At 47.6% G+C, this 26,235-nt stretch overlaps 1 protein-coding gene across 8 annotated transcripts in view; it reads right to left on the reverse strand.

Moving 5' to 3' along the window:
* EXOC6B (exocyst complex component 6B) overlaps window positions 1–26,235 on the reverse strand; it is a 315,683-nt gene that overhangs the window by 41,549 nt on the left and 247,899 nt on the right. Inside the window, exon 23 of one of the 8 annotated variants that reach the window (XR_010472016.1) lies at window positions 13,634–13,782. The exons of the other annotated variants lie outside the window; for them this stretch is intronic. The gene's annotated coding sequence lies outside the window, so the exon portion shown is untranslated. The remainder of the gene's footprint in view (window positions 1–13,633; window positions 13,783–26,235) is intronic. 8 annotated transcript variants of the gene reach the window in all.

The following is a 26,235-nucleotide window of genomic DNA, read 5'->3' on the forward strand; positions in this document are numbered from 1 at the left end:
ACGAATATAGGTATTGATAGAAAAGAATATAGGGATTGAAAGAATATAGGGATTGATAGGAAAGAATATAGGGATTGATAGGAAAGAATATAGGGATTGAACGAATATAGGTATTGATAGAAAAGAATATAGGGATTGAAAGAATATAGGGATTGATAGGAAAGAATATAGGGATTGATAGGAAAGAATATTATAGGGATTGAAAGAATACAGGATTGATAGGAAAGAATATAGGGATTGAAAGAATATAGGGATTGATAGGAAAGAATATAGGGATTGAACGAATACAGGTATTGATAGGAAAGAATATAGGGATTGAAAGAATATAGGGATTGATAGGAAAGAATATAGGGATTGAACGAATATAGGTATTGATAGAAAAGAATATAGGGATTGAAAGAATATAGGGATTGATAGGAAAGAATATAGGTGTTGATAGGAAAGAATATTATAGGGACTGAAAGAATATAGGGATTGATAGGAAAGAATATAGGGATTGATAGGAAAGAATATTATAGGGATGGAAAGAATATAGGGATTGATAGGAAAGAATATAGGGATTGAAAGAATACAGGGACTGATAGGAATGAATATGGGGATTGAACGGAAAGGATACAGGGATTGGGTTTGATGCACTGCGTTGGGTACCACTGGAAAGAAGATGCCGAGCATCTCCTCCCCAGTATAAAATGAACGCAAGGTGATGCTGCCTGAATCACAGCATCCAGGACCAAATTTGCAGGAGCTGCAAAGGGATTTGCTCCTTCCCAAGGAAAACTTATCGGAAACGGGGCAAGGCTGGAGTCAAGTTTGCCATCCCACTGTCCACACTGTCCATGGAAGATTTTGGGCTTTAGTGATCACAGAATCATAGAATCACGTTGGTTGGAAGAGACCCTCAAGATCACTGAGTTCAACCATTAACCCACCCCTGGCACTGCCCCATGTCCCTGAGAACCTCACCTTCATCTGTTCAAACCTCCAGGGACGGTGATGCCGTTAACAGGAGGTTAAATTGATTTTAGAAAGCACGGGGATGGCAAATGTCATCCTCTGCAAACAGCTCGGCAGCCCTGGTAAATCCCCAAACCCTGTTTAAATGGGAAGTAGTTAATGTGTGGCTGCACAGCGGTGTTAAGATGGGCTCAAAGCTCCTTTTCCTGGGACATCCCAGCATGACGGGTTTGGCAGCCCCAGGAAATCCCCACAGCCGAGGCCATTAACATGGACCAGGCGCGATTCCCACAAAGGCCGCCCATGTAACGCGGAGCTCATCACTGCGGCTTAACAACCTTCACAGCTCATTAACACTAATAGATCTGAGCTGGTCTCGCGCTTCACGTTCTCCTTTGCCATCATTTCTTTGGGCTTCACCTTTTCTCAAAGCTGCGGTGGGAGTAGGAGGCTGCGGGACACCCGACAGTTGTTTTGCATGGTTTGTCGTCTGCAGAGCGTTGGGTTTTTTGGGGGAAAAATAATGAATTACCCTTAGTAACACAGAGAGTTATTAATATTGTAACATATGGGAGGTGAGTGCACGAGAAGACAAACTTTTCTATAGTCTAAACAGCTGTAACACTCCAAAGTTATAAATCATCTGAAAATGGAATAAAAACAATACATATCCATATTAAAAAAAAATCACCTGTACTCAATTACACCATCAGCTCCATCAAGGAATTCCACTGACATGCCAGAGCATGAGCACACTGAATTAACCCATTCACCGCTGAGCCCTGCAACACCCATATTAATTACCAGCACCATCACCACCATCTATTTTGCAGGTTTGGTTTTGTCTTCTGATTTTTCAAGGCACTAGTAAGCAACGAGAAAACTGTAAATCCTATTCTTTAGCGGAAACAGTAGGAGTTTTGATGTTGACTCCAAGCTCCGCCGTAAGCTACAAATCTCAATGATAAATGCCCCGACGAACCTCCGAGCCTGTACCTCGCAGCAGTAAACACGCTGTCATCCACCCTTCCTAAAATGAAACACGTCGTAAGGTCGGCTTTTCCACCATGTTTCGCAGTGTTTCTCGTTTTCTCTCCCCAAACCGGGGAGTCTCAACCTCTTTTTCGATCTGCTGAGCTCTCTAAATTCAGCTGAGAGAGATGTAGGCTCTTGAATAATTAATTGAAGTTTATTGGCAAGAGGCTTGTCTGTCTGAGTTACCTTTCCTGGACCCCTCGGAAATTATCCAGGGGCTCAAAACCACCACTTTTCCCTATAAAATCTGCAGGATAAGCCTTCAAGAAAACCAAATTCTGTAGATCAGAGTTTGCTTGCTTGAGCTGGTGGGAAATCAGACAAGATTTATCGGGAGCGTCGCTGGGTACTCGGACAGTTCTGTTCATCCCAAAATACAAATTAAAAGCATTTTGAAGTGGGGCAGTTTGAAGGTTTGCAAGGTGTGTCCTTGCTTGCTTTTGGGTGGGAAATGAGATAGGGATGTGGTGAAGATGTTGAAGATGTCTCATGAAGCGCTGGGCAAGATGTGCTGTTCAAGAGCACAATTGCACAGAGCTCGCCTGAGTTTGTTTTCTGAATTAATGGCGACGAAAGTCGCACTATTATCCCTTTGCTCATCTATAGGAATCCCCAGAAATGCTGTAATTCGCTCCTGTCTTGAGTTTCCACTATTGCCGACAGCAGAAAAGGACAAAAAATAATCAATTCTATTCTACAGCCTCTTCCCACCCGTCGAGACCAAAACTCTTTGCGCTGTTGGGTCCACACGTCCCCAGGAGGTCCTGGGGGTCGTGGTTATTTCTGGGAGCACTTTGTCTTGCAGGACCCCCAGCAGAAGCTGCACCCACCACGTCTGGACCCCCCAGGCCCCCCCATCACCTCCCACCCCCCGTCCTTGCAAAGGTGCCAAGGGCGGCGCAGCCGTAATTGACATCATGTGTGCGCTGGGCCCGCACGTTACAGAGCATACGCGGCCCAAAATATACCTGCAAAATGAAATAATAATCATAACAAATAAAAACAATCACATTTTCCTTCCCCGCTCAGGAGCCGGGCCTGTGTCGCAGCATAACGCAGTGTACATACGTTGTTAGACGCAGCTTAAATATAGCATCTAACTATGAAAACATGAATAATTGCGGTGCTTAAAACGTCTGGCTAATCTTTAGCAGAACTGCAATCAATCACCGGTGTCAGACTGGGAAGCGTTTCTCGGTTTCATACACAAAACCTTCCTTCAAATGCAAACTATATCCACTTTGAGTGTTTGGACTGCCTTTCCCATCTGATATTAATGGAGGCACTCTCGGCATGAAGCGGCGCTGGGCGGAACTCATTTTCTGATTTAAAATAAAATACAATAAAAATACATCCAGTCAGGAATGACAGTCATAGGAAAAAAAACCTGCCATTCCCACAACAGCTGAAGGGGAATTTGGATGGGTTTGTGGCTTTTCTAAAGAAAACACAAGGAACACGTTCGACTGACCTGGCTCTTTGCTCGCTGACTTGCAAGCCCACAGAGACAAGCAGCAAGGAAAACCCAAGCCTAAGGCTCAGCCTAAACACTTTGTGCCTACCATCTGTATAGTCTCCGCAGCACCTCACCTTTGGATGGTAAAATATGTAGTAAAAAATATTGCATGGTTGACAAATTGGATTTTTTTTGCTTAATTAATAGCGAATACTCACTCGTTTGAAGGGCAGCTGCTCTGTTCATTAGCACATTGTAAGGCAGGTCCCTGCTAGGCCAAAGCTTTGCCATCCCTTGGTAGAGAGTAACACACCTCTAGCTTTTCTAGGAGAGTATTTCCCTTTTTGTCCCATTTCCTAGAGGGCAGTTGCATTTCCATGGGGCACACGGCTGGCTCTCCTTGGATGGAGGTAGGTAATAACAAATTAATCCAAATTTAATTAAGCTGAGCTCTGATCACAGCTCCACGCACTTACTTACGCACTGAGAATTGACCAGGGCACGCCAACCAGAAGAGCATTTAATGCTCAACCAGAAGACGCACGAGCAACATCACGAGAACCAAGTCAAGTCTCCTCCTCCCCACCACGATTGCTGCAGAGTGGCTTGTAGACCCTCCACCCGCTGTTACAGAGCTCAGCTCACCAGTTCATGCGGTTTTCCAGCCAGGATTATTTCTCCTACTTTATTACAGCAAAACCAGGAGCGTCCAGTCTCTATTTCCCACAACAAATGAGAAAACCTCAGAGCTGGCGGCGGTAGGAACACTATTTATTCTGGTTGCTGGCATCGGAGCGCTGTGGAGCCCCAACTTCATCTGAAAACCTCTGGTTGATAAAGCTCTTTGAGTGTTTTTAAGGTGTCAAAAACCTCTAGGTTGGCTTGAGGTCTGAAGGAACCTGATCTGCTGAGATCCTAAAGCAATTCAGAGCCAACATGGGCAAGCATGACACACTTGATTACGCATCTCTTGCTACTTCTTTCTCTCCATCTTTTACGGTATTTTTTATTGATTGGGCTTTTTTTTCTGGGCAGACTCCACAAGACAAAGCACCGACATGCAAGCTGATGGCTGAGACATCTCAAAACGAGAAAACAGGGTTCATCAAAATTAAACAGCGCTAAGACTGAGTCTGCAGCCACAGTTCAGGTGAAGGTATCTGGAGCCCGCGCGAAGCCCTTTAGGATACAGAAAGTCTCGATAAAATCTGGTGAGTAATACCTGTGTTTTTAATCAGTCGCAACCAGAGCATAAGGGCGTGTGTAAGGTTGTATTTTTTTTTTCACAATGGAACATGCAGTTTGTTTAGAGGTGTCAAACATGCACCAAAGCCCCGCAGGACAGCAAGCAGCGTGAAAACCCCGGGTGACACTGGTGGTTCCAAGGACACCCCTGCCCGTGCTGCCCACAGCCGCTCCCTCATTCCACAAAATATTTCCTCCCATAAATGTGACATTTGACCGGAAAGCCCTATTTTCTTTTGCAGGATCTGAAGAATCGTAGAATCATTGTGGTTGGAAAAGACCTTTAAGACCACCAAGTTCAAACACTAATTTAATACTACTAGGTCTACCAATACCCCGTGTCCTGAGAACCTCATGTCCGTCTGTCCAGCCCTCCAGGGCTGGTGACTCCAGCACTGCCCTGGGCAGCCTGTTCCAATGCCCCACAGCCCTTTGGGGAAGAAATTGTTCCCAGATCCAACCTCAACCTCCCCTGGCGCAACTTGAGGCCGTTTCCTCTGCTCCTGGCGCTTGTTCCTGGGGAGCAGAGCCCGACCCCCCTGGCTCCAAGCTCCTTTCAGGCAGTTCAGAGATCAGAAGGTCTCCCCTCAGCTCCTGTTCTCCAGCTGAACCCCCAGGTCCCTCAGCCGCTCCCATCACACTTGTGCTCCAGCCCCTCACCAGCTCCGTTCCCTTCTCTCCACTCGCTCCAGCACCTCAAGCCCTTTATTGGTCTGAGGGGACCAGAATTGCCCCAGGATTCGAGGTGCATCAAGAGATCAGCATCAGTGGTGTGGAGATTTCTCTCTTTCTTTCCACGGCTCAGATCTCAGTCTCCTTTCATCCCGGCATCAATTCGCATCTCCACGGCTGAGGTCAGAAGTCCTGGTCACATCCAGCCCACAGCTCGCCCTGAGCCCATCACGCTGCCTTGAGCTGCCGAAACCCTGAGTCATGTTGATGTGGGTCACCTCAGGAAATACAGCGAAATAAAAGAAATCTCCCAAGCTTTTGTTTTGCTTATTGGGCAGAGTAGGCTCAGGACTTCCCTGGAGACATTCCAACCCGCCTGGACACCTTCCTGTGTAACCTCATCTGGGTGTTCCTGCTCCATGGGGGGATTGCACTGGATGAGCTTGCCAGGTCCCTTCCAACCCCTGACACTCTGGGATTCTGTGACTTTTGGGGCCAAGCAGGGGTGCATTCTCGGAGGTGCTCCCCCAACTTGTAGAGTTATTTTCCAACATACTTATCTACATTTGCACATTGTCCTTGCTCTTATTATCACCAGCAAAACAAGGAAATAATTGTGCTGCCATGCACACCGCTAATTCTTCCTTAACTTTGCCCATTTCCAGGACACGCTATCCTATAGGGACATCGCCATACTGGTGAGACTGGGAAGAAATTCATCGTCCGGAGCCCATGACTCCATTTGCAAACCACCATATGCTACCTCGGGATATCATCTTCTCTTTCAGTCTCATTTAAGCAATTTTAGCGGCTCTTTCCCTGCTGGAAGAAGGTTTATGATGTCGCAGGGCGGAACCCACCATGCAGAAATAACCCCAGCGGGCCCCTTGGATGCTGCGGGAATTGCCCCCATGGAGTGTTTGTGAGCCGCTCTTTGATATCCCCAAGGGCAAACCCATAAGCCAAGCTTAAGAAAAAAAACAGCTCGCGAGCGGTACCAGATGCCTTGCACACCGCTGACAGCAGAGCTCAAGCTGCAGCCGCCCCGTAGATTTGTCCTTCACCTCGGCCAAAATATGCTGGTGCCTATTTTAAGCTTCTCCTCTCTCCAGGTGGGTGTGAGCCCAGCCTGCCCTTGCAGACACCCTGCAAGACTGGGGGCCTCTCCGTTCCCTCCTTCATCACATAAGTCCTTGTGGGAATTTTGGCAGTGAAGCTCTGAAGATGAGCTTGGCTCCGCTCCTAACAGTTGGAAGCACCTTGGAGGCAGGATTAGTTTTGATAAGGGATCTTTGGCTTCCTCCTTTCCTTTGCCCCAACACGTCCATGGGTTTTCTGATCCTGTTAAGCTCTTGCTCCAGAAGGACAACAACAAAGATGTGCTGTTGGTGTTGCCTTTGACTTCACATCCTTGTGTGGCTCCTAAACCTTGCAGGTCCCCTAAACCTTGTGGGTCCAAGTCTTCCCAATACATTGTGCTAAACGCCCAAGGACCCTCACAAACTTCTCCCATATCAATTCAGCCCCACAAAACACAACAACAAAAAATGAGCTGTTTCTCTGGAGGAGATGGGATGAATGTGGGATGTCCCCAAATGTCTCCAAGATGGGGGACACGGGATGAAAATAGTTATGGTTTTATATCCTTCACATGATCAGGATAAAACTCATTTGGTCTACTCTAGCTTTTAGGAAAACTGTGTTACATATCATTAAGGTGTCTCATCATCCTTCAACGTGGGTAGAGTAAGGAAGTTTAAATGATACCTCTCCAATGAAGAAAGGTTGAGAGAGTTGGGGTGTTCAGCCTGGAGGGGAGAAGCTCTGGAGAGACCTTAGAGCAGCCTCCAGTACCCAAAGGGGACCTACAACAAAGTTGGAGAGGGACTTTTTACAAGCACAGGTAGTGATAGGACAAGGGGTGATGGCTTTAAACTGAGAGAGGGGACATTTAAATTAAATATAAGGAAGAAACTCTTCCCCAGGAGGGTAGTGAGAGCCTGGCTCAGGTTGGCCAGAGAGGTGGTGGATGAACCATCCCTGGAGACATCCCAGGCCAGGCTGGACAGGGCTCTGAGCAACCTGGTCTAGTGGAAGGTGCCACTGTTCATGACAGGGGAGTTGGAACTGGATGATCTTTAAGGTCCCTTCCAACCCAAACCACTCTATGACTCTTCGACATCTGCGCGTCATTCCCAAGGCAAAGGCAGCAGAGCAAGTTCAGTCCCAAGCCACAAAAAGAGACCTGGTTTCCTGCGTTGGTAAGAAACTGGACGGCCAAAACACTCTGAAATCATAAATTACAACATCAGAGACTTGATATCAAAATGTCTTCTGCAAGGGACTGTCCATACAGACCCATTCCCACACACCACTCTACGGCAAGGATTTGGATATTCTCGCTTGAAACGCAGGACAAAAGCAAAAGAGCGAAGAGTGGATTTATTTATATAGAAGGTTTCACCACCTGAGCTTTCTGTTTCAGGGCTGTTAGGAGATTTGGAAGACAAACTCTTACTGGGAGAGTCCAGCCTTATTTAACCAAAAGATTACTAAAACCTGCTAAAACGTACGGTAGAAACATTTACCTTCCCCTGCTAGGAAGGACACAGGGATATTAATCCCTAATTCCGGCAGCATTGATTACTGGTGTAGCCAGGTTGCAATGACAAGGATCAAACAAAGGCAAAACCTGCCAGTCAATACACTAAAGAACTTCAGTTCTCCCTGTCTCTTGTCCTCCAGGATGACCCTGTGCTGCTCCAAGTTAATAACCTCCAGGTTGCAACTCGGCAACTCTGGGCCCCATGGGCTAATTGCTTTGGAAAAAAATACAACTCATTAGCAAGTGTCCAAGCCATTGACTCCACCAGCATCCAAACCGAGAGGAGATGCTGCAGAAAAAGACCTGACAATTTCTCTCGCCCACCTCAGCCTTACAAAAACTCACTCTTTGTGACCTTCGGAGAGGTGGCTCATGAGAAATGTGCTTTCTTGGGACATTTTCTCCAGCAGCTACAGTGCAATAACTCACCCTGAGATGCTTTGCTGGGTGCATGATGCACAGCTGTAGAAGAACAGGCTCTGGAAGTTCATGACAATGTGGTTAGTGGGGTCTACAGGGGTCAAAATCCCATTTAGCATCCAGTGTGGGTGCAACACGGGCACCCAAAACTTGCAGAGCAAAGGCTCCCCATGCTGCTGCTCTGAGCCGCCCGCTGGAGAACGCGGCGTGCTTGAGGTTAGACCTCGAGAGATCTTTGCACATACTAAACATGAGGAAATTAAGGCAGGATGGTAGCAAATCCGTTGTAAATTCCAATTCTGGTTTGCTCCCCGCTCATCGCCCTGCAGAAACAGGCCCTTTCATGGACGTTACAATAATGTGCCCAATTGTCAGGATCAGCAGGCATCTCACTGGTGCAGAGCCGCTCGCTCCCAATTAGCGAAAAGCCAGCAACACAAAAAAAACTTTGACAGTAAGAAGCATTTGGAAAACTGCATTTCTGGGTAAGTTTCCACCCCGTAAACACTGCGGGAGTTTGATCACGGCTCCGAATTCTTTTGCTTTCTGTTATAACTTAGCTCTTGTTCATGTGCCAGCTTACATAAGCCGGGAGCACGGCTCTGTCGTTGGAGCGTGGAACGAAGGATGGGGACGTGTAGGTGCAATCAAGGAGCCATTTTGCTCCACTGGAACCATCACCTCCTCTCCCTGGGTACCATCCACGCAATGAGAAGGTCCAGGGAGCAGAGCCTCTTGCTCAATGTCTCCCCCACCACCCGCCAAGCGCCTTGACATCTTCCCGTAAAGGCGCTCAAAGTATGTGTTGTTATTCACTGAGACCCGAGTCAAACAGAGGTTGCCATAAATTAAAGACATGAGCATTTAAAACGGTGCTGAAATGAGTATTTAAAGCCCTGCCTTCTTGAAACGTGTCCTGGTCACTGCGGATGGAGAAAACCTCGCCCGTTCCTCGGAGCGGAGGAACCAGGGCTCATCACACACGCCAAGGGATGGGGATCCCCACCGCTGCCAAGCAGATGTCATCGGAAAACCGACCACCCTTCCGAGGGAGGATCCGTTCCAGGTGGGGGAACAAAAGGGCGCCTGCTCGGTTTTTCCTCCCGTTATTCAATACGGGGGCTCAGCGGTCACACCACATTTGCCTCCTCTCTCTCCTCTCTGCTGATGGATGCTCGGTGCCCGTCCCAACTCCAACGCATGCAACGGGGTCTCACCTTCCTCGGCATGCTATTGCCTCTCCGTTCCTGCAACCCATCCCAGGCCAAAATATAATGTTCCTGAAATTTGCCGGATGAGAGCACGTTAACAGGCTGATCTTTCGAAACTCTCCCATTCTTCTCATAATTTATTGATGAAAGGATTCCTCGCTGGTTAGGCAATATCCCTCCGGATGAAAGCCTGGCTATGTTTCTCTTCTTTCTACCAGCCTCGGTAACGTACACCTCCTCTCCGAGGGCCCCTGATGAAAAATTCACTACTCGCCGGGCTGCGCTGCCAGTTGTGCTGCTGATGGATCGCGTTACTTTCTACCTGTTCAGATTAATCAGGTTACAGCTCCAGGCTGCCAACAAAGTGTGGCCTCACACCTCGACTCCACGACCTAAATCCACGTCCAACATCCGAGGCGGGCAAACGCTCTAGATGCACGTCTGAGCTTGAAACCAAGCCTGAGACTCAGGAGTGGGTTTAGACATTGTTTTGGGTGAAGAGAAACCCTAATTTGCACCACATCTAGTGTGCAAAACCCATTGATATTTGCAAACTGTAGTTACAAAGAGCAGTGTCCCGGCCTGGACCAAGAGCTGGGTCGTGCGAATCATGCTGGAGCTTTGCTGCCCTACAACAGCATCTCCATGTGAACTCCTAGACCATAAAACCAATGCAATGCTTCCTCTCCATCTTAGGCAGGGCTGTCTGGAAGTTCAATTTGTGCTTTTAATGATCTGAGACACTTCTGAATGAAAGATGGGATAGAAATAACCCTAATTACTTTGCAAATTCAATACCCAATCAGGCAAAGTTTATTACTGGGAGTAACTTCATCTCCCCAGAGGACAAGGCTCGTATATCTTTTCAGTGCTTAAACCCAGCTTAGTGGTCCTTAGGATTTTACTGCATGGGAGTAAAACCTGACTCGGAACCTGTTTGATGAAGCATTTCCACACCGACCCGGCCTACGACCAACGGGGATGTCCTGGTGCTCAGATGGTGCTGAGGAAACAACTGATCTGCCTCCAATTCCAGCCTCTCTTATCCACCCATTTTGCTTAAACCAGAAGCGTTGCTCAATTTTTTCTTCTTGGCTTAACCTTAAACAGGTGACCAAATACTGGTTAAATGAGGTAAGGTTTCAGCTGTGGGAAACACAGGTAACTTCTACAGCCAAATTCCTTAGCAGTGCGGTTCCACCGCCGTAATTGTATCGTCACTCATCACGGACGCCAGGGAGCTTATTTGACAATTCAAACTAACTTCTGAGCCCTCAGACAAAGCGAAGGTGAATCAAAACACACCAATTTTTAACTCATTACGTGTCCGACAAAATTCAAAGGCCAAGAGGGCGGCGTCTCAGGCAACAGCTTTTCAGAGACAGCTCATAACGCAATATAAGATACTACTAATAATAATAGGGACAGTAAGAACTGATTGATGTTCTTAATGCTTTAGATTTTCAAGGTCAGAAACAGCTCCTGTGAAAGAAAACAATGAGCTTCTTGAGCAATTTTTGTAGGTTTGGAGCACTGATGAAGTTCTTCGCTCACAGGAGGAAAAAACCCCAACTCTTTCTTTTTAATATTTATCATGAAATTAAAATCTGTTGGTTGGCTACAACTGGCCTAATTATGGGACTTCACTGGAGTTCTCCACTGGCTTTTTCCTACGAACTAGAAACCAACTGATGAACTTGAACAAAGCCTCAAGTCCCACATTAGGTAGAAGACGCCCATTCCACAGCTGTGGAAATGTCAAGGACACAAGTTGCCCAATATCATCACCATCAGCTGGCAAAGCACAAGCCAGAGCCTCTAAACTCCCGATACTATCCATGGAAACCCCCCTCCATCCTTCTTCCCACTACCCATTGGAAACAAGGCTGAAGAAGGTTCCTCCAACACTTCTTCTGCTCTTTGGATCTTCTGCATATTGTGGGGTGGCCAGGGGTCTCCTGGCTCTTTCTCCACAGTGGGACCAAAGCCAGCGTGTTGTTTGCTGTAAATTACATGTTAGTTTGTTTCCTGAAATGCCCAGAAGTAACTGATGAACAACCACCAGGATTCCCTGCAGAAGGAGATATTCTCAGAAGAGCAAAGCGCTCCAGCAATGACAGGAATGTGCGCAGACCGACTGGTGAGGAGCTAATGACTTCAAATAAAGGCCGTAACATCTGGCTTAGTTTAGCCCGAAGCTATAACCAAACCACAGTCTCCTCAACTCCGCTGGCACCGCGCTCGTGAAAAATCACACAACTACGAGATGACAGTTCGGAGTCGGAGCAGCAGCAAGTAAATATCATTTGATTATGTGTCAAGGAAAACCATCTTCGCTGAAACAAAATCGATGATACGGAGCTTTGATCCCCTGGGAATGTCATGCGATCGTATAACTGGATGGCTTAAGCGAAGGTGAACGTATTTAACCCCCGTAGAGACACGGTCAAGCTAAGAGGTGTTGGCAGAGACTCCCAACCAGCAGGGAAAACCAAGAGCTTTCTCCACTGCAAATTCATTATTTTTAAGCCTTTTTTTTAGTAATTACATGGGAAAGACACACAGGAGGCTGCTCCCGCAGCTCACGGTAACATCCATACCTTTGAGAACATGTTCATGGGGACAGAGTTTTGAGCAGGGCCTGTTGTGATAGGACAAGGGGTGATGGTTTTGAACTAAAGGAGGGAGATTCAGGCTGAACATGAGGAAGAGATTCTTTGCAATGGAAGGTCCCTTCAGACCCAAACTATTCTATGACTCAGGTTGCAGCTCCCTGGGTGTTGAAGCCAGGGGAAAGCAAGAGCATCAAGGCCACCAAAGCAGAAGAATGACACAAGCCTACTTTTACTCATTTACTTCTAAAGCAAAAGCTTGCAACTTTAAAGACCAGACTAAACGACGTGAGTTTTAACATGCTATCAGACTTCTTGAAGACACCATCAGAGGAAATTTAAGCTTCAGGTCCCTTTCTAGCAGAAGGAAACTGCTCTCAATGTCATATCTTTGCAGAGCTGCTCTTTGCACCTCCAAAGGGCAAAAGGCGATGGGAAAACATCATTTAATACGGCCTTGACAAATATTATTATGTCACTGTAACAACTGTAAAACTGACCAAAACATTTTAAAGGCTGCAGCCCACAGGAGAATGAATACGTGCATTATATACATTTTGCAAGCACAGTAAAGCTCTTTATTGCGAGAGCCACAGGAGAGCAAAAACCAGAGCAAAGCGAGAGGACGCAGGGTGGGATATGTTATCTTCAACACAAATACACCGACCCATCAAGCATTTTTCATGTGTTTTCAACCCAGAATTTCCAAGGTTGTTCACTTATCTGGAAGGCAGCCCGGCTGGGCTGCCCTTTACTTTTAAAAACAAAACGCTACTGTGAGTTTGCTCACTTTATTTTAAAGCCAAAAGGGCAGCGAGTATGGAAACTCAGCATCTCGGTTTGGGGTCGTGTCGGGGGGGACGGATGCTGGGAGCCTCACCGACCTCCCAGACCCGGCTTTTCCCCTTATTTCTGGGTGACCAGCATCTCCAGCTCCTCATGCAGCTCATCCTGCTCCTAAGTGTTAGCGAACAGACTGCCTTGGCTTGGTGAATTAGTTGGTATACCGCTCCTTATAGAACTCGTTTGGAAATCGCTTCTATAGAATTTGCTTAGTGTTAGTTTGCTGAGACGGCAAGCTGTGAACTTTTAAACTTTCTGCTTTGTTAAGTAAAAAAGTGGTGGTTGAGGCTGGAAGATAAGGGGAGCTGCGTCCCTGGAGACCAGTAAAGGAACAGAACATATCTAACAAGATGAGAAACAGAAGAATGATTTGGCTATAGAATCGCAGAATCATTTTGGTTGGAAAAGACACTCAAGATGATCGAGTCCAACCGTTCCCCCAGCCCTGCACAACCCCGTGTCCTGAGAACCTCATGTCCGTCTGTCCAACCCTCCAGGGCTGGTGACTCCAGCACTGCCCTGGGCAGCCTGTTCCAATGCCCCACAGCCCTTTGGGGAAGAAATTGTTCCCACATCCAACCTCAACCTCCCCTGGCGCAACTCGAGGCCGTTTCCTCTGCTCCTATTCCAGGTTCTTTCTCCAGCATCCCAGCTGCAGGTGCAGAATAAGAAGTGATGGACAACACTTCCACTGACGTCCACGCTGGACAGTGAGAGACAAACATCTACCTGCAGAGATAAGAAATGGCCCGTATGACACAAATGCCTGAGTCGCCGCTACGGCAAACCTTGGGAAGAGAAACTTCCTTGACCCACGGATGAGAAGGTTCCCTGTGGGGTGACCTGGGACTCTGTGGGAGCCTTTCCACAGGCAGCAGCTGCTTCTACGGCACACAGAAATGTCCTTGAGAAACCAAACGCCACCACCCATGCGGTGATTTCCAGCCCCATTGATGGAAGACAGATTTAAGCTCCTGTGCAAGAGCCAGGTTGCAGTATCCAAATACTTTCCAGAAAGCTGATTTCATCAAAAGATCCAATTGCAACCCTATCGTTTACCAAAAACAAAACTTCTTAGCATAATCTACTTTAAAAACTAAATCTCATTTGTAGGTTATTATAGCTGCCACAGTCTGTAACATTTGTGCACAGAGCCCCCGTGAATTTTGAGAAGCGGGAGCCGGAGTCGGTTGTACTTGAGTGTCTGTAACGCTGGATGCAGCCGGTTCATCACTCACAGCACCAGCCGCAAACACTTTCAATAACTTGTACAAAACGCTGCTCGAAACGACAGCGGAAAATACATGAATAGAAATCCAAATAAAAGCGACGGCATTAACGAGGTCTGTGTTGAGTTTCGGGGCTCGATCGCTCGGCTCGTTGTCAGCTCCAGCCACCGTCTGCATGTTTTCCATTTAGAGCAGGCTGACAGAAGCAATAATCGTGTTTTCGCTACTCTTTGCAGACCACCTATCAAACTTTTGGGGCAGGAACGACTTAGTTGTTGACCATAAACAGCTAAAAACGACGCTCTTCCATCTTAAATTTTAAAGTATGTTTTATAAGCGGAGCTTTGGAGTTTGCAAGAAGACAGTTTCCATGCAAGAAAAAGAAGAAAAAACCTAATTTTCTTCTTGTTAATACTTGGCCTTTTCTCAATATCACATATAGTGAAGCTTCTGAGGGAGGAGAGAGGGAAACTGAGGCACGGGGACTCCATTGAAGCCCATGGGATAACAAGGACGGGGCGCAGAGCCGCTCCTCACCGACTCCGTCCCCGACCCGGGAAACCTGCATCCCATTAGTGGCTTTGGCAAAGCCTCCGTGCCAGCGCTTCGCTCATGTGACGGGCTCCTGTGACTCCGGCGCTGGGACTTCCCTGCGCCGGGACTCGGTTCCATCCCAGCAGGGCTCCCGGGGGCCAGCTCCGAGTTTCGGGAACCCCCGAGGAAGAGGAGCGGTGGGATGCGGGAGACGGGCGGCCCTGCTGCAAAGAGCTCATTATCAGGAACGCTGATGAACTGCTTTTCAGGGGTTTTGGCCACATAAAGCAGGTGGAGGTTCATCCTGAAACACAGCGATGCTTGGCCCAAGAAGGAAAAGGTTGATGGGCCAGCAGGGCTGCGAAGTTTCCCCAAATCTTTTAAAATTAAAGCTTCAAATTACCCTCAAAATGACCCCAAAAGTGAAAGGGGGATGAATCCCATTCTTCTGTGACATCTGGGCAGGTGGTCTCCTCCCAAAAACTAATTCTCTAATTCTTTCAACTTCCCACTAGTTTCATTTTAAATTAAAAAACAAAACAATTTAAAAAGCATGTATATATATTGGATTGCACTGCTCCCAAACTAAAATCTAAGGGCTACGAGGTCAAGATTTTTGGTACCAACCAACCTAAAAGGCGGAGAAAAAAAGAACCAGAGCCTTCTCGAGGCAACCAGCAAAAGGACAAGAGGCACGGGTCGCGACAAGAGTAATCGCAATGGCATACAAGGGAAAACAAGCATTTCCCAGAGACAGAGATGGGAAAAGGGGTCCCAAGAGGCTGGGAAGTCTCTGGACAAGGTTTTGAGCAACCTGGGCCCTCCCCAATACTCCTCTACACTACATCATCATGCTCTGAAATTATAGTTTTCTTCCAAAGAAATAAGAATTATTGTAGATCTTCTACAAGACAGATCAATGAATGGCTGAATCTGTTTCCTTGCTGGTTTTTGGGAAAGACCAAGGATTACAACAAAAAACCAACATGCATATGAGAAGGACAGAGTAAGGAAAGGATATCGGTACAGGAAGAAAGCGATAAAGACAAAACAAGAGCAAATATATAAATATACACAGCTACATGTCCACATGCAGAAAGGCATCAGAGGATGCCAAGAATAGGGAGAATATACCAGTGCTCCCAGCTGGTACAACTTTCCCATTAAGCGTAGCTAAACACAACTGTGGGAAGTCACCAAGAATTTAGTTACTCTGTAAGGGCCAGATCCTGCCCGAGACGTCAGCAAACTTGCCATTGGCTTCACTTGAAAAATCTCCAACCTGATTGTCTACCCAAGCTCCAAAAGTCCACCCAAAGTCCACCTTCAGTCCCGCTCACTGTCAGCGCCCCCAGGACACTGCAGCTGAGAAAACGCTCACCAATGCATTCCTGAACAAACTTCTGAAGAAACCTGCACTTGCAGCTTTTCCACCAAAAACAGCTCAAAGGGAACATGCTGCTCCTGTCTGGGGCTGCGATGCCCTCGCTGGGGTCTCATGTACCTTCCACCACTGGAAGAGGCCTCAGATTCTGATTGAAAGAGTATTAAAGTGCTGACTTAAGGGAAAAGCACACCCAGTTATGTAAATTCTGCAAACAGAAGCAATGTAAAAATAAAAAGGAGCTTTCCAAGCGTGGCACTGTATTTGAACACTTTTGACTTCTAGAATAGTTGTGCAAACATTTTGCAAGCACCCTTCAAAGCGACCTCCAGTGGGACATCAGCAGCCCCAAAGCTTTAATCCAAGACTTGATCTCTGTGTTACAGGCCCAGAACTACATAGAATCAGAGAACGGTTTGTGTTGAAGGGACCTTCCGAGCCCCCCAGTGCCCCCCCTGCCACAAGCAGGGACATCTTCACCAGCTCAGGTTGCTCAGAGCCCCGTCCAGCCTGGCCTGGGGTGTCTCCAGGGATGGTTCATCCACCACCTCTCTGGCCAACCTGGGCCGGTGTCTTGGATGTCCCTGAGCGCTGTGCTCCAGCTGAGCCGGGTGGGAATCCCCTCACCCCACAGGGGTAGGAGAAATCAAAAGTTTCCCCTGTTCTCCACCTGAACATGAGGTGTCAAGAAACAAAATGAATGCCGGATTCTCCTTCCCCTTCCTCATCCAGTTCTCACTCACCAATCAAGCCTACAAGGTGCTCACAGACCGGACTACCTCAGAAAAAGCAACAATTGACATTATTCCCACATATTTTACAACAGCTGGACTTGCTCTGCAGTTCTCAAATGCACAGAAAGATATTCCCTGATTGAACTCCCACGTTCAAAATGAAACGCAGCTTGTACAGTAAATTGTTGGGCACCACATCTGTGTGATGCCCATTTAGAAACAAAGCAAATTGATGCAGTTTCAGTCGATAATTTGAAGCAAACAAGCACATGTCAAATCCCAGTGTCACTGCAGAGCACGAGGTTTCCCTTGGGTGTTTGAGTAAGCGGTAAGTGAAGCATCAGAGCTGAGACACAGACCTGCAAGCAGACAGGTTGAGGAGGAGAAATGAGGAAATTAACCCAAAACATCCCTAGTTCACGTTGCTGCCTCTGCAGTCACCATGGAATGCGGTCGGTGACGAGGCAGAAGTCGGTCTTTAAACATATTGGCAGAGAAGAAATCCATTCAGACAATGCAAAGGCCAAAGACTAAAAAATATGCACAAAAAGTTGGCCTTACACAGAGCTGGACTTGTTCAAAAAGGGTTTAATAATAAGGTAAGAAGACGAAGACAGAGCTTCAACTGCCCTAAAAATGGTGTTCTGCATATGCTGCTTGGCCAAGTGCACCCACCATCACCAAGGCAATGCCCAACTTCCAGCAGGCAATGAAAAGGAGGAAAGATAAAGGTCAAATCCTGCACGCCGGTCAGAATAAGGATGTTGGAAGACACAAATCGGCGAGGCCCTGCTGCTCTGCAGGTGGCCATGGATGGCTAACGGCTCTGGCTCAGAAATGCCTCCTGCAAGTATCTCGAGAGGGTCCGTGAAAGAAGGGTTGAACGCGGGTTCCCAAGAAGGACACCTGCCTTGCAGATGCACCAAAGCAGGTGTTCGCTCCTTCAAGTGAACTGGTGAACAAAATGTTAGAGAAGAAATCATTTAAAACTCAAACTCAGCTCTGAAAACAGCAAACACCATCACCTGGAGCTCTCATCTGAACTTAACCCAAGCTGAGATGTGTCCACCAGGACGGTACCTCCCAAGCACGGTGCTGGGATGACTCCAAGGGTGGTTTTGCAGAGGACAGGTGCCACCCATCAAATCACTGGTATTCCTGTTGACCGTGTCTTAACCTACTGGAGACAACCCCAAATCCCCTTGCAGAGGCAACTGAACTGCCCCGACCCCACCGTGGGGTGCAGCAGCAAACGACTCCGTAAATCACAGCACTGCACAGACCATGCTTCCCCCAGCTCTTCAGCCTCCCCTTTCCCATTTATACACTGATTTTCTAGGCTATTCTTTATTTCTGGCCTTGCCTAGAACTGCTGAATGGGTTCCACACCTCCAAGCCATGGCAGATGCAGCCCACGTTGCCACCGATGCGCTGGACACGCCGTGATGGGGGAGCTTTACTGGAGCGGTTTACGTTTCAACGGGTTGGTGCCTTTTTCCACTATGTATATCATAAGTGTGATCAGATGAGAGAAAGAATAAAAAACGGCATTTTTTCCATAGTCCATTACATCACATTTTCCCCTTGGAAAACTTTGTAACTTCATATATATTTATCCATACAGCCCCACACAAGCTGCACTATCTCTTTACGAGAGCAGAATATTCTCGTCACATTTATTAAAGGATAATCTATAGGAAAAATACACTACTGGAAAGAAATATGTGCTGGAGGGTTCCTCTGCCTTCTATTAAGAGCCTTTTGGAGAAGGCTGCAAGTGGCTGAAAGGCAGAAGGATAATTAAATGCCTCAAAATACTAGAATCTGCAATTAGGTCCATGAGCAATGCTCCTCCCCAAGGCAATGACCGCCTGCGACGCCAGGTGATGCTCATGGAAAACTTCCACCCATTCGAAGGCATGAAATGGAAGCAGCGTTTTTCCACACACTGGGAAATGATATGTGCTCTTTCATTTCATCAACCTGCTTCCACAAACATATAGAATAATGTGCCTGAGAGGTTATACAGCAAGTTTGGAGCCCGGTCATTGCAAATAATAATGTCTACCTCCATCAGGGCAGAAGAAAAAAAGCTGAGTGAACTCAGATTGACCTTAAAGAAATCCCTTAACCTAAAAATATAAAAGACAAACTGTTTCCACTGAGAGCTGCTATATAAAACCACCCTCAATAAAAGCGCCGGACTCCTTTCAAACTAACCTCAAACATGAAGCAAATTCCAGGCTGCTATTTTCCTCTGGCATCCCGGAATGTACAGCTCAAGGACAGAACTGGCTGTTCGGATCAGCTCCTGCTCCTGCAGAAACGATTGTTTTCAAACGCTTTTGAAAAAGTGGTTCTGCATAGGGGTGCATTCCAGATTTAAATGTTACGAGGAGCAGGGCAAAACCAGACTTCGTAGGCTTGGGTTCCAAATTGCCACAAAAAAAAACCAAGAGGGAAAGATTATCTTTTGTTGTTGTTGCTTTTGTCTTTATAGTGTACTCACAACAACTTAATACCACACAGAATTAATACCGCCCAGGTTCCAGTATAACCTGGGGAATGACCTATTAGAGAGCAGTGTAGGGGAAAGGGACCTGGGGGTCCTGGGGACAGCAGGGTGACCATGAGCCAGCACTGGGCCCTTGTGGCCAGGAAGCCAACGGTACCTGGGGTGGGTTAGAAGGGGGTGGTCAGTAGGTCAGAGAGGTTCTCCTGCCCCTCTGCTCTGCCCTGGGGAGACCACACCTGGAATATTGTGTCCAGTTGTGGCCCCTCAGTTCCAGCAGGACAGGGAACTGCTGGAGAGAGTCCAGCGCAGCCACCAAGATGCTGAAGGGAGTGGAGCATCTCCCGTGTGAGGAAAGGCTGAGGGAGCTGGGGCTCTGGAGCTGGACAAGAGGAGACTGAGGGGCGACTCATTCATGGGGATCCATATGGAAAGGGGGAGTGTCAGGAGGATGGAGCCAGGCTTTTCTGGGTGACAACCAGTGACAGGACAAGGGGCAGTGGGTTCAAACTGGAACACAAGAGGTTCCACTTAAATTTGAGAAGAAACTTGTTCCTGGTGAGGGTGGCAGAGCCTGGCCCAGGCTGCCCAGGGAGGTTGTGGAGTCTCCTTCTGTGCAGACATTCCAACCCGCCTGGACACCTTCCTGTGTAACCTCATCTGGGTGTTCCTGCTCCATGGGGGGATTGCACTGGATGAGCTTTCCAGGGCCCTTCAACCCCTGACATTCTGGGATTCTGTGAGAATCATAAAATCATAGAATCACTGAGGCTGGAAAAGACCTTTAAGATCGAGTCCAACCGTAGATGCCTCTGACCTTGGGCTGGATCTTCCAGAGGCCGATAACAGGTTTAGATGGGAACAAGTCAAGTCATTTGCAGAAAGACTCAACTTTCCTGAGCGGCTTTGTGCTCTGAGTCAGCATGTTAGGACTATTTCTGGTTACGGGGCACACCCCTCAAGACTATCTACTCGGGTTCGCTTAATCTTCGCAACAAAAGATTCCTATCTGCCAGCGCTGTCATTCCTGATTACCACATCACTTCCTCATCAGCCCTTATGTCAGCAACCAAATTAAGGTATTACACTCTGGAACATTTAACGTGATTACATCGGAGGAGTATTTACTCTTCCACTTGGGTAGATGCGACTGCTGTGAACAGGAGGATGGGGAGATGCCAAGTGAGTCTCGGCGAGGTCCACACCTATTGCTCCTTCGCCGTCTGTCTGTCTGACACCACATAAGACAAAAGCCAGATCTCCTTTTTTTGATGATACTCAGCGTATCAGGGTGCTCCAGCCCTGCTCAAAAGATACACACGCTTTAAATAAAATTCAGACACCCTCATCCACCCAGGACAACCTGAATTTCCAACGTCAGGAACTCCCATCCCCACCCAGCCCAGCACCCACTGGGGGAGATGGAATCAACGAGTTCATGGGAAGATACGAAAAAATAATACAAATTAAACAACCCGCTGCTCACAAGACAACTCATCCCCAATGACACAGAACTCCAAGCTACGCATGAGAAACAAAAGCTCTGCAACCCCTCTGCAACCAAGCCATGGCTCCAACTTTGGCCAAGCACCACGGCTGAGCGATTCATCAAAAAACACAAGAACCGAGCCACAGAGCTAAATTATCCTGGTTTAACAAACTCAGCTCGAGTGAGATGATGGCTCTTGGTGATGCACAGAATCCAGCTGTCACCATCCCAGCAGATGACCCACCAAACACAAGTTGAGTCAACAAAGTTTGGCCAACTAACATCTAGTAATACAGTATTTACTTATTGTTTTGTATGTCAGAGCCCGTCCACAGCTCTTAAAATGGTGAATACATTCTTACAGCTGAAATTTCAAACTCAAATATCTGCTGAAAACCTCGTTTCCTGTGACACAGTTGTCTCCCAGCCAACATGAGTGTGTATCAGGGAACGAACATCAGGATGTCCCCATCGCTCCTCTGTCAGACCTTTCCAAAATCACGCCATGTGCTGCTTTTCCCAGGCACCTGCCCTCCAAACTGCAGCATTTCGAGTAGTCGCTCGACTCCAAAGCATGACAATTCTTAAAACAAGTAAAAAGGTCATCCCCACCTTCTGCAAACAGTCGGAACTGCTATGCAGAAGGAACAAAGTGGATGGTGCTTCTCTCTGATGAGTTCAATGAGGGACATGAGGCCTTAAGAGGAGGGGAGGCCAAACCTCGAGTTGTGGGGCAGTTCTGGGCCCCTCACAGTGAGAAAGGCCTTGAGGTGCTGCAGCGAGTTGAGAGAAGGTAACGTAGCTCGTGAGGGGCTGGAGCACAAGTGTGATGGAGCGGCTGAGGGACCTGGGGGGTTCAGCTGGAGAACAGGAGCTGAGGGGAGACCTTCTGATCTCTGAACTGCCTGAAAGGAGCTTGGAGCCAGGGGGGTCGGGCTCTGCTCCCCAGGAACAAGCGCCAGGAGCAGGCCTCAAGTTGCGCCAGGGGAGGTTGAGGTTGGATCTGGGAACAATTTCTTCCCCAAAGGGCTGTGGGGCATTGGAACAGGCTGCCCAGGGCAGTGCTGGAGTCACCAGCCCTGGAGGGCTGGACAGACGGACATGAGGTTCTCAGGACATGGGGCAGGGACAGGGCTGGGGAAAATGGTTGGACCCAATGATCTTAAAGGTCTTTCCAACCATAATGACTCTATGATCATAGAATCAGAATCACAGAATCGACTGGGTTGGAAAAGATGTCAGAGATCATCGAGTCCAACCCTTGGTCCAACTCTAGTCCGTTTACTAGATCCAATCTCAGTTTAAAAACCTCCAGGGACGACACAAAACTCTACCCATTTTCTGCAGTGTGCAGATGCTCAACAGCAACAGCTACACAGCCCCACTTAACTGCAGCTCTCCTGCAGCACAAAGCACAAAAAAAAGAGGATCCCCAAGTGATCCAACACCCCCAATCCCACCAAGCAAGCGGCACAAGCTCAGCAATGAAAAGTCAAGGATAAATCTGGTACTTCACTCTTCCGCAGCAATATCTTTTAGCCATGACTATTTTCCTTTTGGTCCCTTCTTTGCAGCAACCCAAAAGGATGCTACAGCTCCCTGCAGCCAGCTTTAATGGATCCATTCAAGCAACAGTCTCGCTCTGCAATTATCATGGCTATCCGGTCCAAGTAATGTGCTTGTTTACACTATCTGGCAAACTCCAGATCGAGTGTCATTTCATCACTGGGATTCTTTTGCCTAAGCCAAGACCAACAGACCATGGTGGTAATTTAAACGCTGAAAGCATGCACAGTATCGATCCGCGAGACTTGACGCCAGCTCGCCGTTACACGAAAACACATCCCCCAGGGAACTGCCTTCGGCGGGGCCTGGTGGAGAAGGAGAATTTAAATGAACGAAGGAGAAGCCGGCTGGAGAGATTAATATGCATGAGCACACGACCTGAATAAACGCTGCACTTGGTGCGGTTCGTTAGATTTGTCAGAAAGAGCGAGGGATTATCCAAGAGAGCCATGTGAAAACACACCGTAAAGCTGGTGATGGGTCTCTGCAACAGAAACCTGTCTGGCGTCTAGGAAAAAAACCCCATCGGTGCAGACGCGGTGCCTGAGAACACGTTAAAGCATCCAGTAATAACAGGTGCTAAATGAACAGATTACAGCTAATATAATAAACACCGTCTGGAGTCATATGCCTCCCTTCCCCCGACTGCTCCTCCTCCAGTTTCGGGCTGACCCGTCTGCAAGCACAGGGAGATGTAGCCCATGGTGGAAAGCACCCCAACTCCTCACCCCTGCGGGAAGCACCCAGACATTTCTGCTTTTCGGTGCAGAAGAGTCAAAGGTTCAAAACCCTTACAAAACAGGGTTTTTGACAAGAGGGGCATCAGCCATCCTCTCTGTGTGCGCTGGATGGGCCTCCTGCAGAAGACTTTGTAGATATGTGTCCTGAAAGGTGTTTGCATCTTGCCATTAGCAATCCAAAGGGAGTGGGAGGTGGAGGAGAAGAACTTAATGGTTTTTCCATTGCTTAACCTCAACTGAGCCTCAGGAGATGCACGTTTTCTGCTTAGACTCTTCAGAAGCCATGGGAATCATAGAATCACAGAATGTCCTCATGACCCACAGGATCATGGAGTCCAACTGATGTCCCTGCACAGGACACCCCACAGGTCACCCCGTGTGTCTGAGGACAGTGCCAAGTCTCTTCTTGAACACTGTCAGGCTGGGGCCGTGACACCTCCCTGGGGAGCCTGTTCAGTGTCCAGCACCTCTGGGGGAAGAACCTTTTCCCCATGTCCAACTGACCCTCCCTGGCACATCTCCTGCCGTTCCCTGGGCTCTGTCACTGGGCACCAGAGAAAAGGGATGAGAAAGAGAGACAAGAGGGAGAGGGAGAGGGAGAGGGAGAGGGAGAGGGAGAGGGAGAGGGAGAGGGAGAGGGAGAGGGAGAGGGAGAGGGAGAGGGAGAGGGAGAGGGAGAGGGAGAGGGAGAGGGGAAGAGAAGAGAAGAGAAGAGAAGAGAAGAGAAGAGAAGAGAAGAGAAGAGAAGAGAAGAGAAGAGAAGAGAAGAGAAGAGAAGAGAAGAGAAGAGAAGAGAAGAGAAGAGAAGAGAAGAGAAGAGAAGAGAAGAGAAGAGAAGAGAAGAGAAGAGAAGAGAAGAGAAGAGAAGAGAAGAGAAGAGAAGAGAAGAGAAGAGAAGAGAAGAGAAGAGAAGAGAAGAGAATTCTACCAACCATCTACAGAGAAAAGCTCATCTCAGTTACAGCCCTTGAAGATGCATCAACCTCTCTTGCTGGAGAAGGGGTTGATCATGCAAAGTCGAGTTCCGCCACTCAGCTTTACCTCACTCAGGCGTTACATCAAGCAACATATGATGTCCTGTGAACCATTAGAGAGCACAATCAACACCACCTCCTGCAAAGCAGAAACTCCTCGGTGGGCCACTTCCATTGCCACACTCACAGATGTACTGTTCCTCTCACCCTCATTTACTCTCCTCTGCATTGCTTGGGTAGTCCAGAAAGCTCAGGAGGTCCTCCTGGTCCAGAAGGAACCTGTCCTCACTTTGTTTAGTCTTCATATCTGCTCTTAGGTCCAAGTATAATATCTGTGTGTGCGTTACACTGGTTTCACCTCTAGTCAGATTCTCCAAGTCCCGCAGCAGAAAACTGCTCTTCCTCTGGACGGACCACCTCGATCTTTAACAATTAAAGACCATTAGCCTAATTGCTCTCTTCCTCCCTATGTATCGTAGCACACAGAGGCCTCTTAGCACTCTGGTGGTCTCACGTACCCTCCTGGAAGTCACACATGTTTTGATACATGTAAAAATAGGTAATAATAAGGGTACTTGTTCTAGTATTTAGCCAAAATCACCCACTGGATTTCTAATGCATGTTAAATCTCTGATGCTTTGGTGAAGTTTGTTACACTTCTAGAATTCAGGATTCATTTTACTAGTGGGCAGGAATGAAAAGTCAACCTGAAAGCTAGAAAGATATTTCTGGTTTGTTCACTTGAACACTGGGCATGAAGAATCACAGAATCATTTAGTTTGGAAAACACTTTCAACATCATCAGGTCCAATTGTTAACCTGGCACAGCCAAGTCCAGCACTGCCCCATGTCCTGAGAACCTCATGTCCGCCTGTCCAACCCTCCAGGGATGGTGACTCCAGCACTGCCCTGGGCAGCCTGTTCTAATGCCCGACAGTCCTTTGGGGAAGAAATTGTTCCCCAGATCCAACCTCAACCTCCCCGGCACCACTTGAGGCCTCTTCCTCTCATCCTCCAAAAGAACTACCTTTTGGAGACCACGTTCCCAACTCCTGGCTCCCTGAAGTCTCATAGGCACATTTAAAGATAGAAACCAAAACTGCATGGGCACATAAACCTGGATCACGACCAGCCATGGGCTAGAACAAAACCCACCTCATCTTCCATTACTCCTACTAGTAGCAGAGCTGTTACCTCAAAGCTTGATTTTGTCACTACAATAGATGTTGACGTACATCTAATAAACCAACCATCAGTCACATGAAGCAGGCCAGGTCCTAAACAGTCTATCAGGTGCCATTGGAGGCACCTCAGGGCATCCACCAGCTGCTACTCCAGCAAGGCACAAGTCTCTTGAATGCCTATGTCTCATCATCCACCTGTCTCTTGTGGACACCTAGGACACCTCTGGGCTTCTACGACAGCAGTAGACACCGCATTTAGACACATGTACCAATCTGCTCCTATTCTAGAGGAAAACCACACTTCAACACTGAAGCATCGATTTAGAACAAGAGTCCAAAACTTCCCACTATCATCAGGTCGATCTGTAAATTCTCCTAACAGAACCAACCTAGAAAATAACCCATTTATACATCTAAGAGCAGCAACTATTGTGTGGTGTTTAAAAACACACACACATGCCCTGGAATCAACAGAACCTATAGGAATGCAAATTACTATTTTTATCATGGAATGGGGGGGGAACTAATAGAAAAGTTGAAATAAATCATACTGTAAGGTTCCTTGCTATACAGTGCCACCTTGCTGTCAATTCATCGATAAAAGTGACAGCTGCTAAGGATCGATGCTTTGGTGCAAGATGTGCAGTGTGTTAAACTCAAGTGACTGAGCTTCGGGAAGGAACTGTTGGCTGAAATATATTAAAGTCAGCTTAAAACACAATCCTGAGACCCCGACTCTCAGCTTACTTGGAGCACACATCTCCTCTCTGCTGGTTTCTTCCAAAGCTCCAGTACCGCCGTCACTCCTGCACATGCTCTCCAATGCTTTGGTCAAG

Source organism: Columba livia, chromosome 4 (genome assembly GCF_036013475.1).
Source record: "Columba livia isolate bColLiv1 breed racing homer chromosome 4, bColLiv1.pat.W.v2, whole genome shotgun sequence".
NCBI lineage: Eukaryota > Metazoa > Chordata > Aves > Columbiformes > Columbidae > Columba > Columba livia.